The sequence below is a fragment of the Apium graveolens genome, chromosome 4, assembly GCF_009905375.1.
Source record: "Apium graveolens cultivar Ventura chromosome 4, ASM990537v1, whole genome shotgun sequence".
NCBI lineage: Eukaryota > Viridiplantae > Streptophyta > Magnoliopsida > Apiales > Apiaceae > Apium > Apium graveolens.
Window position 1 is genome coordinate 30,864,693 of NC_133650.1, and position 15,293 is coordinate 30,879,985.

Sequence of the window (15,293 nt, forward strand, 5' to 3'; positions counted from 1 at the left end):
AAAAGCAATAGTTGAATGAGGTACCTTCAATTCAGCAGTTCCAGAACTGCTATCAGCATTTGCCATCAAAGCATAGTTCACCTCTTCTTCAGAATCTGAAGTGTCTGCCCAGTTTTTCTTCTTTGTGATAAGTTCCCGTCCTTTATCACCTTTTTCCTTTCTTGCAGTCAGGAGAGATGTGGCATCTTTCACCACAATTGTAGCATTTGACATTTGAGTTGTCTCCTCTGTCAGACTTTCCTCATTTGCCTTCAGTCTTTCTGAACCCTTTCTTTTCAGAACTTCCACCTTTTCTGAAAAACTTCTTACCCTTTCTGAATTTCTTGTAGGCTATCTTTGTGATACCCTTCACCATAAGAGCACACAGTTGCATCATCTCTGCATCAACATCCACTTCAGATAAATTTTCAGATTCTGAATCATCATCATCAGAATATGATGACTCTGAATCAGACTGTGTGATGAGAGCCTTTCCTTTGCCCCTCTTTGAGACAACCACTTAAGGAGATTCCTCCTCAGCTTTAAGTGCAACTGTCTTTGACTTTCTTCCATGCCTTTTGCTCCTTTGATCCATCTAAAGTTCATGAGTCATAAGCATACCATAAATTTCATCAAGAGTAGTTTCAGCAAGGTCATAGTTGTCTCTTATGGTAGTAGACTTCAAATCCCAATTTAGATTTGAATCTTCAAGATCATATTCCTTGTCCACCAGTGACAGATAATTCAAGAGTTTGGCAAATCTATCATATAAATCAGTTAGTGACTCATCAGATTTTGAGTCAACGTGCTCATACTCCTGTGTGAGTATTGTCTTCCTGTTCTTTTTGATGGCTTCAGTTCCCTGGCATCTTGTCTCCAAAGCAACCCATATTTCCTTTGCATTCTTGCATCCAATTACCCTATTTGACATGACAGTGTCAATTACACTATGAAGCAGATGCCTTACCCTTGTATCCTTGGCAATAGATGAGATATCTTCAGGTGTGTAATCACCTTTCTGCTTTGGTATCACCTTTGTTGGTTGATCAGCAACTGCAACAGAGAGCTTGGTACGCTTATATTGTCTATCATTAATTCTATCAAGGTATTCTGGATCTGTGGCTTCCAGAAACATAGCCATCTTTACCTTCCATATAGGATACTCAGATGCACTCAGTATGGGAACCCTAATACTCTCATATCGACTGTGGGTTTGATTATTTTGAGTATCTTGAGTTTTGGTGGGCTTAGGTGGAGTTTGTGTTTCGTCAAACATGATTGTAAACTGGATCTCACTGTTTATATATCAACAGAGACGCTCTGATACCACTTGTTCGGTCACACAACCCTATAGAAGGGGGTTGAATATAGTGTTTATACAATCAAATTGATTTAGAACACAAGTATGTAACAGTAATCAAGTTTATTAAATATAATAAGCTCTGTTACAAAGTAGGTTAAACTACTCTCTTAACGATGAACAATATCACTAAGAGCTGCTAGGTTACAATGAATATTGTTCTCGTAAAATGATAACACATATAGTGTAAACCCTAAGATGTGTTTATATAGTACACAGTTACAAGATATCTTATAATTGATATGGAATATAATTCTGTCTCCTAAAATATATCAATCAGATATTATCTTTTTACAAGTCTTCTAGTCGTCCAACTCTCCATGCATATCTTCTATTATTTAGTCCAGATCATCTCCTATAAATCAGCTGCATTCCTTATCTGAAGTACCCGCACTTAAGTCCTGATATAAATCCTGACGACCTTAAATTCTTATATAAGTTCTGACTTCAGTAAGTTCTGATTTCCAGTAAATCCTGATATTAAGTTCTGAAATTAAACAAATCAGATTAGACATGACATCACAAATATATCTAACAGATTTCTCCTTCCTTGTGAAATAGCCGAATGTGGCTTTCAAGATAGAGAAAAGAGTGTTTTTGCTTGGCTTCTTGGATGCTTCTTGTGAAATAATGTGTTTGTATGTGTATATATATTCTAGGACAAGCAAATCTCTCACAATCTTGCTAGATTAGCTAATAATCAAAGCTACTTGCTAGCTAAGTACTCTCATCACTACTCATGGCACTATTTACTTAGCTAGGTTACTATGCACTAGCTTGGTTACTATTCTTGTTAGGTTAGCTACTATTTAGTTATTAACCATGGTTACTTTCTTACCTTATTTAGATTGCATGGTTAGCATGGCTTGATACATTTATTCATTCGCTTACGCGTTCGCTCGGTCGCTTATTTATTTTCGTAATAAACCTTGGTAAGCGGTTCGCGGGGTAAATCCTTTCTTATAAGTCCTTTATGCTTTGAAGCCTTGTACTTGGGTTTAAATTTGTAAGATTTTAGAGTTTTAATTATATTGTAGTTCTCGTATTCCTTGACGGTTTATAGATACAGTCGTTTTTCAAAGTTCGTTTTCTTTGAAAACTAATAGCGTTTACATACACTTATTTGGTACGTATAATCACGTTATCGACTTGGAAACTGAATTTCTCATGCACAACATAGTGTGGGCTAAAAAGTTTTCCCTGATTGTCAGGGTTACTATTCATCAATCGTTTTACAAAGTCTCAAAAATTTGAGTTATTACAGTCTTCCCCTCTAAAAAGGATTCCATCCCGAAATCAAATAGAAAATAAGTGAGGATATTTTTCCTTCATCGCGTCCTCTAGTTCCCAAGTTGACTCTTCAACATTCTGATTTTTTCACAAGATTCTGACTAGCTTTACAGTCTTGTTCCTCAGCACTTTTTCTTTCTGGTCCATCACTCTTACTGGTTGCTCAACGTAATTCAGGTCTGGTTGTAAGTCTACTTGTTTGTACTCTATCACATATCACGCATCAGCATGGTACTTTCTTAACATTGACACATGGAACACATTATCCCTTTCTTCCCTAATCTCATCACTTTTTTTCATGGAGATACCGGCAACAACACTGAATCTCCTACTTCATACTCTCTATCTTTCCTGGTCTGGTCGGCGTACTTCTTCTGTCTGTCTTGAGCCGCTACCAGCCTCTTTCTGATGAGTCCCACCGTCTTTCGGGATTGCTGGACTAACTCGGGTCCTAGAATCTTATGTTCTCTAACTTCATCGCAACATAAGGGAGAGCAACATCTTCTTCCATATAAAGCTTCATATGGGGGCATTTTTATGCTAGAGTGATAGCTATTGTTGTAGGCAAACTTGATCAAGGGTAAATTGTCATTCCAATTTCCTTTAAAGTCAATAGCATATACTCGCAACATATCTTCTAGGGTCTGGATAGTCCTTTCGCTTTGCCCATCTGTTTGGGGGTGGTAAGCGGTACTCATATTCAGTATGGTGCCTACACACTCTTGGAAGCTTCTCCAAAATCGGGAGTTAAACCTTGGGTCCATGTCCGACACTATAGCAACGGGAAGCCTGTTCCTCACTACGATCTCTCTCAGGTAAATATCCACTAACTTGTTTACGGTGTACGTTTCGTTAATTGGAAGAAAGTATGTGGACTTGGTCAACCTATCTATGTTAACCCATATGGCATCGTGATTGGTTTTAGTCCTTGGTAGGCCTGTCACAAAATCCATGGCTATATGCTCCCATTTCCATTCCGAAATTTCCAGGGGCCGTAATAGTCCACTCGGTCGCTGATATTCAGCCTTCACTCTCTAACATGTCAAGAATTTGCTAACCCACTCTGCTACATTTCTCTTCATGTTAGACCACCAATAATATTCCTCAAGGTAATGGTACATTTTCGTACTTCCTGGGTGGATTGAAAACCTGGAGTTGTGCCCTTCGTACAGCAGCTCATCCCTTAGTTCTTGCACAATCAGAACCCAAATCTGCGGGATGCATACCTCATGATCCCTCTCTCATCTTTCTCGCATCTGACCCTCTCACCCATCAATGTTTCTCTTTCTTCATTCATTTTCTTTTCCTGACACATTCGTATTTTCTCAGCTAGTTCCGGCACTAACCTGATTTCAAATAGTCCTTTTGATCCTTTACCGGTTATTCTCACGTCGATCTCCGTTTTCTCAAATTCTTTAACTAATTCCTCAGATATCATTATCATCTTGAGACTCTCTTTTCTACCAAGGGCGTTAGCCACCACATTGGCTTTTCCCGGGTGATACAGGATTTCACAATCATAGTGCTTAATCAGCTCTAGCCATCTCCTCTGTCTCATGTTTAACTCTCTATGAGTAAAAATATACTTGAGGCTCTTATGGTTTGTGTAAATCTCGCATTTTTCCCCAAACAAGTAGTGCCTCCAGATTTTCAGGGCAAACATTATGGCTGCTAATTCTAGATCAAGGGTAGGGTACCTTATCTCATATTCATTCAACTGCCGAGAGGCATACGCAATAACCTTCCTGTACTGCATAAGCACACATCTTAGCCCCTTGTGCGAGGCATCGCTATATATCACAAACTCTCCCTTTCCATCGGGAAGAGCGAGTATTGGTGCTGACACCGGACTCCTTTTCAGCTCTTAAAAGCTTTCCTCATATTTCTTTATCCACACAAACTTCTCCGTTTTCTTGGTAAGCCTAGTCAATAGGCCGGCTATCTTGGAAAAGTCTTGCACGAATCTCCGGTAATATCCTGCTAAGCCTATAAAACTCCTAACCTCGGTTGGGGTAGTCGGCCTTTTCCAATTGGATACCGCCTCTATCTTGGCGGGGTCGACTAGAAACCTTTACTACTAAAACTGAACTTCCTTCAACCAAAACTCACATTTTGAGAAATTGGCATACAACTTCTCATTCCTCAAGATTTCTAAGACTATCCTCAAATGTTTTGCATGTTCTTGCTCTGTCTTTGAGTAGATTAAAAGATCATCTATGAAAACTATCACACATATGTCTAGGTACTTCTTGAACACTTTATTCATCAATTCCATAAAGGTTGCGGGTGCATTGGTTAACCCAAACGACATGACTAAGAATTCATAATGTCCATACCTAGTGCGAAAGGTAGTCTTTGGTATATCTTCAGGTTTGATTTTTATCTGGTGATATCCTGTCCTCAAATCTATTTTGGAAAAATGCACAACACCTTTGAGCTGGTCGAATAGGTCGTCAATCCTAAGGAGAAGGTGCCTATTCTTGATGGTCAGCTTGTTCAACTCTCAGTAGTCTATGCATAATCTCATACTACCATTTACAAACAGCATTGATGCACCCCATGGTGACACACTGGGTCTTATCATCCCGTTATCTAACAATTCTTGAAGTTGAGAAACTAGTTCCTTCATCTCAACTAGGGTCAGTCTATAAGGGGCCTTGGATACTGGTGTCGTCCCTGGTTCTAATTCTATAGTGAATTCTATTTTTCTGTCGGGTGGCAATCCTGGTAAGTATTCTGGAAACACATCCTCTAATTCGTTTACTATGGGTATGTCCTGTATGTTGGGACTTTAATAATCTATTAGCCTAAATCATGGTCAGAAATTTATGGGAATGTCGTTGATCTTTAAACGCTATCTCCTTTCCATTTTGCACTCTTACCCATACCTTCTTTCTCTCACAATCTATCTGCGCTCCATTACTGGATAACCAGTCCATTCCTAGGATCACATCGAATTCTTCTAACGCAAATCGGATTAAGTCAACCTCAAAGACTTTCCCTTCTAGTTTCAACTTGCATCTAGAGTCACTACGCCATAAATGGCCAATAGCAACAACCAAAAAATGTTATAACAGGCCCAAAAATTGTTACCACAGCCAGCCAAAGCCCTAAGGTAACATAAAAATTATGTTGCTTTTTTTCAAGTTACCTTTGACCCATAAGGTAACATTCCTTTTACCCTGGGGTAACATGTCATCTTATGTTACCATAGAGCCCTATAGTAACATAACATAGGACTAATGTAACATTAATATATATTACCTTAAAGTGTTTCAATTTTTTTAAAATATGGGCCCCACTGTATGTCCAGCATGACACATCAGGGAGTCACGTCATTATGCTGACGTGGTACGTTGGTCCACAATGCTAATGCAGCAAGCTGACATGGCATATGGAACCAACATATGGGCCCCACTTTTGTTAGTACCAAAGGGAAACATTTTGACAGCTATTGTAACATTCGTACCTAGACTACTGCAACATTATAACAAGCTATTGTAACACCTTTACAAGCTATTATAATATTTTTAACAGAAAAAATGAAAGGCTAATATAAAAAATGTATAATGAACTGTACAATTTTAAAATATACACAAATCTAATACATTCAAAACTTCAAAATCTACCAACTACAACCATCATAAGTCTACAATCTAAAAAGTCTACAATCTAAGGAAATCACAACAAAATGAACTAATTAAACATCACCCTACCCTTTAGAAGCCCAATCCCTTCTCGGCTAGTAGGGAACATTGAACAATTGACTCACAAACCTTAGGTAATGTTTACTCCAATGACATATGTTCGGATATCAACTCATTTGGCTTGGCTGGTGAAGTGATAATAAACTTTCTTGGCACCTGCTTGGATGTATTTCCCAGCACCAGGGGCATCCACCAACACACATCCCCTACAATTCACATAATCCAATTATTAAAAACATATTAAATTCTAGGAATCATCATAGTATTAATTAACTTTCACAAAATGACACCAACACTCCAGAGATCTGTCTGCGTTTAGACTTCAAGGTTATTGCAGGTTAATAAACCGAAAAATAAATGACTGAGTTGGTAAAAAATTTAGAGTTAAAGTTACTATATATATTTGTATTTGACATTATTGTCTTTAATTAGAAGTTGGTGAAATTAATAACAAATTTGACCATATTTAGTTCGAAAGTCAGTTCAAAATAGATGACATGGTATAAGTTATGTACCTTCATTCTCGACTGTTCATGCAGGGCCATTAACAATTGCTCCTAAAATGAAAAAGTAGTTGTTAGACCATTCTGACCGGATAAAAGTATCACTTTATAGTGTATATCTATAATTAGCGATCACTTTTAGTAATTACCAAAAAGCTAAGAACAAACTTACGTTTGCCTTTGCATAAGCTATTTTAAAAAAGCACACATTTTATTTCTGAAATGGTTTATCTCTAGTGTAATACATTATACTTTAGACACAACTAGCTACATGGTATATCATATATCAAAATATACATTTTACCAAATACCAATACATAATCAAAACTATATCATCAACCTCATAGAGCACGATAAAATTTATACATAATAAAATCAAATCTAAAAGAATATGTTTCCGTAAGACCCTAACTTCAAATATCGATATATATGGAACATATCATATACATCTACAGATTAAAAAAGCATTACCTTCAACAAGAGTAGGAGGATGAGAGATAGTCATTTAGTTCCTGAGCAGTAAGTACAGAGAGAGAAATAAAATGAGAGCCTGCTAAAATTTAATGTTTAACTACATTGAAAGGTCCATACATTAAGAAATGTGAAAAAACTAAAGTAATGGTTCACTGCTTTATGCATGTATATGCTATTGTATTTTTTGTACTAGGTATATAATATATATAGTACATGCAATAACATTTGTCTTTCTGCTATTTGGATGACATTTTAGTGGATTTAAATTAATAAGCAACTAGTATTTTAAAGAGACTCGCAATTGTATTCATAGTGGTGTAATTTAATTCTTTTTGCAAATTATATGAATTTATTATATCTAGCCAACAATTTTTACAGATAAACAATTGATTGTGCTCTTCAAAATCATAAATTAATGAAAAAACTTATAGTTCAGTAGGTAGTGCAAATTAGAAAGCCCAGTTGTAGGCAGAAATTAGGCACATGCAATTTATTTCAGGGAAGTGTTCAGCTACTATTGCAAGTACTACAAGCACCACAGACAATATGATACAACAAAATAAACCAATTCTCACTCCACAGGGTAAGCCAAGTTGGAAATTCAGTCATTTGTAGAACACACAGTTATCCACTAAGATTGAACATAGAATAGGTGCATGCACCACAAAATAATTGAGGCACTCAATTAAAATAAACAAAAATATAACAGAAGATTGGCCATGAACAAGAATCATATCTCTTAAAGATATAATAGACAATTGCATCAACTTATAACATTAAGTTACCAAGTCAAGTTCTGCAAAACCATCAGCTGGTTTGTGCTCCAGATGCTCTAATATGATCCTTATTATATGGAACATTCCATCACAAAAGTACTTCTTTATTCTACTTACCCAAGTCAATTCAAAGGCTGGAGATCTTCCTTTAAACTTCACTCTACCAAAAGATTCTAACTAAGCTGGAACCACAGAAGTTGCTAGGAAGTCAAGAATTAATATGCACATTTTTACCAGCAAAACAGATTGCTTAATTTTAACTAAATTCAGTTATAGCAGAGGAATCAACAAATGTTGAACGACAACAACCAGTCATCTACCATATGACAAAGCCTGGTAAATATTTAATGTTTTTAATCACGTAAAGGACCATAGAGAGAAGAATCCTTTGCAATAAGTTTCTACAAAGTAGACTCCAGAATAATAAGGATTCGAGATATCAACAAGATGCATAGTGTTGTAGAGATTCCTAGAGCAATTACCTCATATATCACATACTAACAGGGGCCTCCACGATGATTCAGATGGTATCTGAAAAGGATCTCAGCAAGTTGTGCAGCCTCCAAAGTTTCTTTTCTTTGTGATTTGATAGTTTTGAGTTTTGACCAATATAATACAGTAACTATCACAGTGAATTTGCAGCTTATCATTTTTCTGCGCAACCATTCAAGTTAGTTATTACCCCCCATAACAGAGATATCCTTGCATAGGCTGTAATTGACAAAAATTATGGCACTGTCAGTATATATTAGTACTGAACATCATTCGGGATAAGATTAAAAAAACTGGATTTCCTTGTTTGGTTGTTTGGACGGTAAGAAAAATAAAATAGGCTATGTGTAGCAGTGTTAGAAAAACAAGGAACATTGGATTATCATCAGTTTACTGCAATTTTAGTTATATTCTTTGTTTCAACAAGGCCTGGCATAACCAAATTTTATTTTTTATGGAAAAAGGCACTTAATGCTTTTTAGTTTACCTCTAGGAAGCATGGGTGCGGGTGCGGTGGTGCGCGGTGCGGGGATACGAGAATTCGGCAAATTCAAAAATATGGGGATTCGGGTGCGGCGGGATACGGCAAATATTTAAAATAATATTTATATATTTACTATAAATATAGTCAAAGAGTCACATTTTAATTAAATAAAGTAGTTAAATAAGTAAGTTCATTATCCTAAATAACCGAATACATTCTTAAATTATTTATTTGAAAAAGAATTATTTGATTATATTTAATGTATTATTATTTACTCAAATTTAATATATAAGAGTTCATTATTAATAAGAGCCATTTAAAGAAAAAATCAAATAAGTTTACAAAAAAAGAATACTTGGGTCCCAGAAAGACACAACACAATAGTCAAACATGCTGAGACAAGTTATACATACGTGACTATACATACACGCTATACATATAAAAATGATAAACACAGATGGAAGATGAAGGTTGATAACAGATAACAAGGATTAGAAGATGGAGATGAAGACACGGCAATGATTAATTCGCCTCAGTAGTCTCTCCTCTCTTCCTAGTCTTCCTAGTCTTTCAATTGGGCAACTAAAGTCAGTCCAAAAATTACAATATATGCCACTCCCGCACCCCAACCCGCACCTCCACGAATCTGATCTGTGAAATACGGCGATACGCCACGGCGGCGCACCCCATGCGTTTCCCGCCGCACCCCAACGCACCGCCGCACCCGAACGTATCCGGTGCGCCGTATGCCAGGGAGGTGCCGCACCCCTGCTTTCCAGGTTTACCTGTAATCTGGATACAAATTACAGATCACTTTCTTTAAAATCACTCAACTACAGTCCAATTAAAATTGAGGCGGGGAGAGCGGAAATCTACCAATTATGGTACTATATTTTTATATAGCTAAGAGTTTTAGCTTTGGGGACTTTGACCTTTCATTAATACTAAAGTTCTCACTAGTAGAGAGGACTTCTTAAACATAAAATGAATGTAGAAGCAAGGACTGTAAATACCTGGCCAATTAGAATTTCCTTCAACTCACTCATTGAAGGAGTTCTCTCGATACGTGAACCTACAATCAGAAGTAATTAAAATTAAGTTTCTGACTAAACCACCAAAACACTTTCTCATACACGTCTTAACTATTATTTAATACAAGCTCAGAGGACAAAGAACATAAAATACAAGTAATAATAGATTGGCCTATATAGCACAAGTTAAAAGAGATACAGATGGGGTACATAGATACATAAATCATAAAATATATATCATATATATTATATATATCATATAATATATATACATAGATATGCATCAATATATATACCAATCAAATAGAGGTAGTACCTTATTATGGAAGTGCAAGATGAGCTATTCAATTAGATCCCATAACAAACCAAATTATCCCTAGAAAAACAAATAAAACCAATTAAAAGGAGAAATTAACAAAAAAAGTCCCAAAAACAAAAAACCCCAATTTAAACATAAAACCCTGGGTTTGACTGAAGAACGAATTGATTAGGCATCCCCCATTTTCACAAATACGTGAAAGTTTAGTTCATAATTGAATGAAATCGACTCTCATTTTTCTAAAAGAAAGAGGGATAGAGAAAGAAAGAATGAGCCGAATGAGAGAGAAAAGCCCAGAAGCAGAGTCAAGAAGGAGGGTATTTGTAAAAATAAGAAATTTGCACGTCCAATCATTTTAGAAACTATTGCCTTGGTTTTCTTTGTATTTCAACTTTTTATTAATAAATTATTTAATATAAATTGTATCCAAAATTTTAAAGATACTTAAAAATAATATTACTTACTTGATACTATATTGTTTTAAATTTTTCAAAATTAATTAATTTTAGCATCATATAATAGAGTTATTTATAATTTACTTTTTTGTATTAAATATAAATTTTTAATATATTAAGACCAACAACTAGTTTAATATTAAAAATATATAATTATTTATTTATTTGACCACAAATATATTTTTTAAATAACAAATTGGTTATATAATCTAAATTACTTATTGGCTAATTTTAAATTACTTAATTTTAAATTCAAATAAATATATTTATTTATTTATTGTAAAATGGAAAAAAATTATTCATAAATAACCTAAGGTAATACATGTTCCCATCTGTTACAAATGTGTAACACATACTAGCTATAGTAACACGTTTAAAAGGCTTTGGTAACATCAATTATGTAATGTTGCGGTAGACTAAGATTAACATAGCTGAGGTAATATAAATTTGTAACACTTATAATCAAACAGTTGCGATAGGCCATCTATGGCGTAGTGGGTGTACTTGATTTATATGAATGATTTATCGGTTCCCTATTTCTACTTGTAATACTTCAAGTAAGGGTACAACATTAAGATTTAACTTCTTAGCAAAATTTTGAGATATAAAAGACTTAGTCGCTCCGGAGTCAAATAAGATATTTGCATGTTCATAATTTAACAGAAGGGTATCTGCTATCATATCGGTGTTCCGGACAGTGTCCTGAACAGTCATGTTGAAAGTCCTAAAAACTAGGGGTCGGTTGGATGCGGCTCTGCTCATTCCTGAAACCGGTGGCCAGTTGGTAGGGTAGTCCTTCCTTACGTGCCCTATCTTTCCGTATTGGAAACATGTTATTCCTGGTCGTGGGCAACTTGGGGCAAGGTGTACTGGTTGGTTGCACTTGAAGCATTTCAAAGGGGTTCTCACTTGGACACACACTTTGAGGTGTATCTTTCCGCATCTTCGACATTCTGGTATTGGGGCATGGGGTTGGATGTGAAATGTCTCCCTAGATAGTCAGCCGCCCTGGCCAACGCTCTCACTTGAGGCCTTTCTAAATTCGGGGCCTCTCGCAGGTTGGGACACCACTCCCCTGACGAACCGACTCGGAAGGCTCCTGTTTTTGGTTCCTCCTCTTCATTGACTTTTAATCTTTCTTTTCCTACTTTACTTCTCTTTCAAACTTTGTTCACTACCTGCTTCAACAATAGAGGCTTTCTGCACTAAGGTGACATAATCTGTCAGTTCTAGCATTGCTACTCAGTTCTGGATCCGCTATTTCAGACCAAGCTGAAATCTTCGTGCCTTCTTCTCTTCGGTATTCACAAATTCTGGTACAAATTGTGACAGCTTAGGAAACTTGTCCTCGTATTTCACCGCCGTCATTCTATCCTATTTCAGCTCTAGACACTTAATCTCCATCTGAGTCTCCATAAACCTAGGGAAGTACTTGTCTAAGAACAATCGGGTAAATCTATCCCATGGGATCACATCATCAGTCCGAGGTTATGCTTGGACTCTCACCAGTAGTTAGCTTCCCCTTCAGTATGTAAGAGACGAAGATGGTCTTGTGTCACTCTTCAACACCTAGTATCTCGAAGGACTTCTCTATTTCCTTAATCCATGCCCGTGCCTCAATAATATCGGCAGATCCTAAAAATTTCGGGGGTTTGAGAGACTTAAACGCCCTGAAGGTAGTAGCAGCAGTTTATTGGACAATATTGGTTGTGGTGGAAGGGGCTGTTGGTTCAGATTGGCCCTTAAAAGTTCCATGAATTCATTCATGGGGTTTCCTCCTGATGGGTATCCTCAGCTTCTTCCTCTACATATCCTTCTTCATCAAACTCATTAAAGTTCAGGTCCTCTTCACTTTCCTCATTCACTATATAGTCAGGTTCATTTTGTCGTTGATTGACAGATTCTGCGGGCTGTGCCCTGGTTCCTCTTCTATGGGGTGGCATCGTTCTGATAATGAAAATGATGTCAATACAGTTGTCTATTTTTATATTTGGATTAATTCATTTATAGGTAAGCATGTTATTTAAATATTTAGCATGCTTCTATCAAGGTGCAATAATATGGTAGGACAACTTCTTAATAACTGCTACATAATATATCATAGGGCCTCCAAGACTATGTCTTGGGGACAACAACAACCGTCTAAATCCATACATGGTCCTGAATACAATACATCAACTACATAATCCTGAATACTGAAATACAAATACATACATCGGGTACCCTGAAGGGCTAGAAATGTTATATACTACTAGTTTTCCTAAAAAAATTAGTGACAAGTCACCCAGCCCTTCACAAGGTCCATATGTGGTCACTGGTCTCTCAGTCTGAGTCACTGCGCGTGAGGTCTCGAACATTCCTCATCGCCCTTGCTAGTATCAACTCAGCATCAACTACTGGAATGTATCCTCCCATCACTGTCATCCTCATCTGTACTCGAGTACGGAGCTCAATCCCATCCATCTCCTGGCGAGCTATAGCCGGGGAAGCAGCTCTGAAGTCTCCTGGGTAGCCTAGCCTGATAGCTCTCTCGGCGGTCAGCGCCTGTCGTAGCTTCACAATGCGGGAAATTTCTGTGGTGATCTCAGTATTAAGCTGAGCCAATATCCAGTCATGCACAACTACATATCTGGTCGCTAGGGGTGGTAGGGGTGAGTCTGGGTCACTAGAGGATATGTCATGATTCTCGTAAGTATGTGCCTCCATCTCGTCATCCTTTTCCTCATCATTGTAGGGCAAAGGGCTCAGCATCCCTGGGTGAGGTGTGGGAGGGTGAACGATCGGGAGATGATACATCTCTATGTCTGTCCATTCTACGCCATCGCCCTGAGGCACCTCAGCATCATCAACTATAGGGGTAGAAAAGTCAGTCTCCTCCTCCGGGGGATCCCCGATAGGGTCATCATCTGAGTCATCAAAAGGTGGGTCCTCCGGCTCGGGAGTAGGGTCACGCTTAGGGGCCATAATGTCCTCAACAGGGTCAACCTCCCCCATAGGTTTTACTGGTACCTGTCACAATAGGCAAGGTGTTACTAACTTAGAGTCATAATTCCCTTGAGGGTAAAACTGTCAAGACAACCCATCTAATCTCACGACGAACTCAACTTGAGTTCTAATTAATTATTATTCTTACGTCTACATATTTTATTTTTAATCATTTCCAAGATTTGATAACCTAAGGCTCTGATACCATTTCTGTGGCGCCCCAAAATCCGGGGTCAGGGATCTAAGAGGCCATGCCATCTTGAATCTTGTATAATACTTATCTCATACAATAATATATAAATACTCACACCTTTAAGATCACACACATATCAACACACACACACTTACATGTTATTGTCTTGGAAATGAACAATTCATTACTAGAGTGTATCAATCCGCAAAGTGATAATTATTATAGACCCAAAAGTGATTAAGCCTTACCACGGGGGTAACCTTTATTTAAGGTTAGACCGGAAGCCAAATATATGTTTCTTCATTATTATCTTACATAAGTCATACTTGTAAATAAGCCGGACTAAACACAACTGAAAACCAATCCAGCTTATACGGTCAACTTGGGGTACTGCACGGAACATCCTACAGAACAGCTGGCCATTTTCTACCTGTTTCCTGGTTGTGAATTTCATGATAGGCATCTTGATTCACTATTGTGTTGTGTCAATTTAGGAAAACAAGTGTGAGCTATGAAGCCCGGCATAATAAAGGACAGTATGAAAAGTGAAAGAGATATGTCCTAAGTCCAATCATGTATGAGGATTTAGGAATAACTTTTATGTAATCTGTTTTGATTTCATTGATATTAATAAAAGACTTGTTTTATTTTTATTGCGGGCTCTATCTATTTAAATGTTTAAATAAGATATACCACAGTTTAGAGTAAAGCTTTTTATGGATTGTGATGAGATCATAATAATGAGACCTAAAAGATGATAACTCTAAACTTAAATAGTTCCTGGTCGTAGGATTACTAACTGGTAATTAATAATCCACAACGATCGGTACATACTATGCTTGCTTCATTATGAAGGATGTCTGTTCTCACAGACATTTGTGTGGTGACACTATAGCTAGTATGTAGGTGCTTATTATTGAATAAGTTCACTGAACATGACTCACACAGCTGAACAACTGATGGAGTTCACTCACGTGTCAGCAGTTGTTTACATAGTGATAGTTGTACAAGTATCCTTAGACTTGAGGTCATCATAGTCATCTTGTGTACACTGAACTATGCTTTGGTTTAGTTCTTAGTCTCAAGGGACATTTATAAGGGTTCTACTGGGTATAGGAATTTGTACACGAAGATAGTGTATGATCAATAAAGGATCTACCCCTTCCAGTGTAGGAAGAGAATGTTCAATGCTAATCCACTTATGTTAGTTCAGGAATCTCTGACCAGAGTGAATGACATTAGAAA

The 15,293-nt window shown here is 37.0% G+C and overlaps 1 long non-coding RNA gene across 5 annotated transcripts; it reads right to left on the minus strand.

The window, feature by feature from the left end:
• Positions 1 to 6,180: 6,180 nt before the first annotated feature.
• On the minus strand, positions 6,181 to 10,761 carry LOC141717928 (uncharacterized). 5 transcript variants are annotated; one of them, XR_012573849.1, is made up of 7 exons: positions 10,413 to 10,761; positions 10,079 to 10,137; positions 9,069 to 9,850; positions 8,572 to 8,800; positions 7,311 to 7,351; positions 6,852 to 6,893; positions 6,181 to 6,542 (listed from the first exon to the last, which is right to left on the minus strand). It is a non-coding gene; the product is annotated as an uncharacterized LOC141717928 (long non-coding RNA). The 5 variants fall into 5 exon arrangements; XR_012573847.1 differs by having other exon boundaries at positions 9,069 to 9,857; XR_012573846.1 differs by lacking the exon at positions 9,069 to 9,850 and having other exon boundaries at positions 10,413 to 10,472; positions 10,557 to 10,759.
• Positions 10,762 to 15,293: the final 4,532 nt, after the last annotated feature.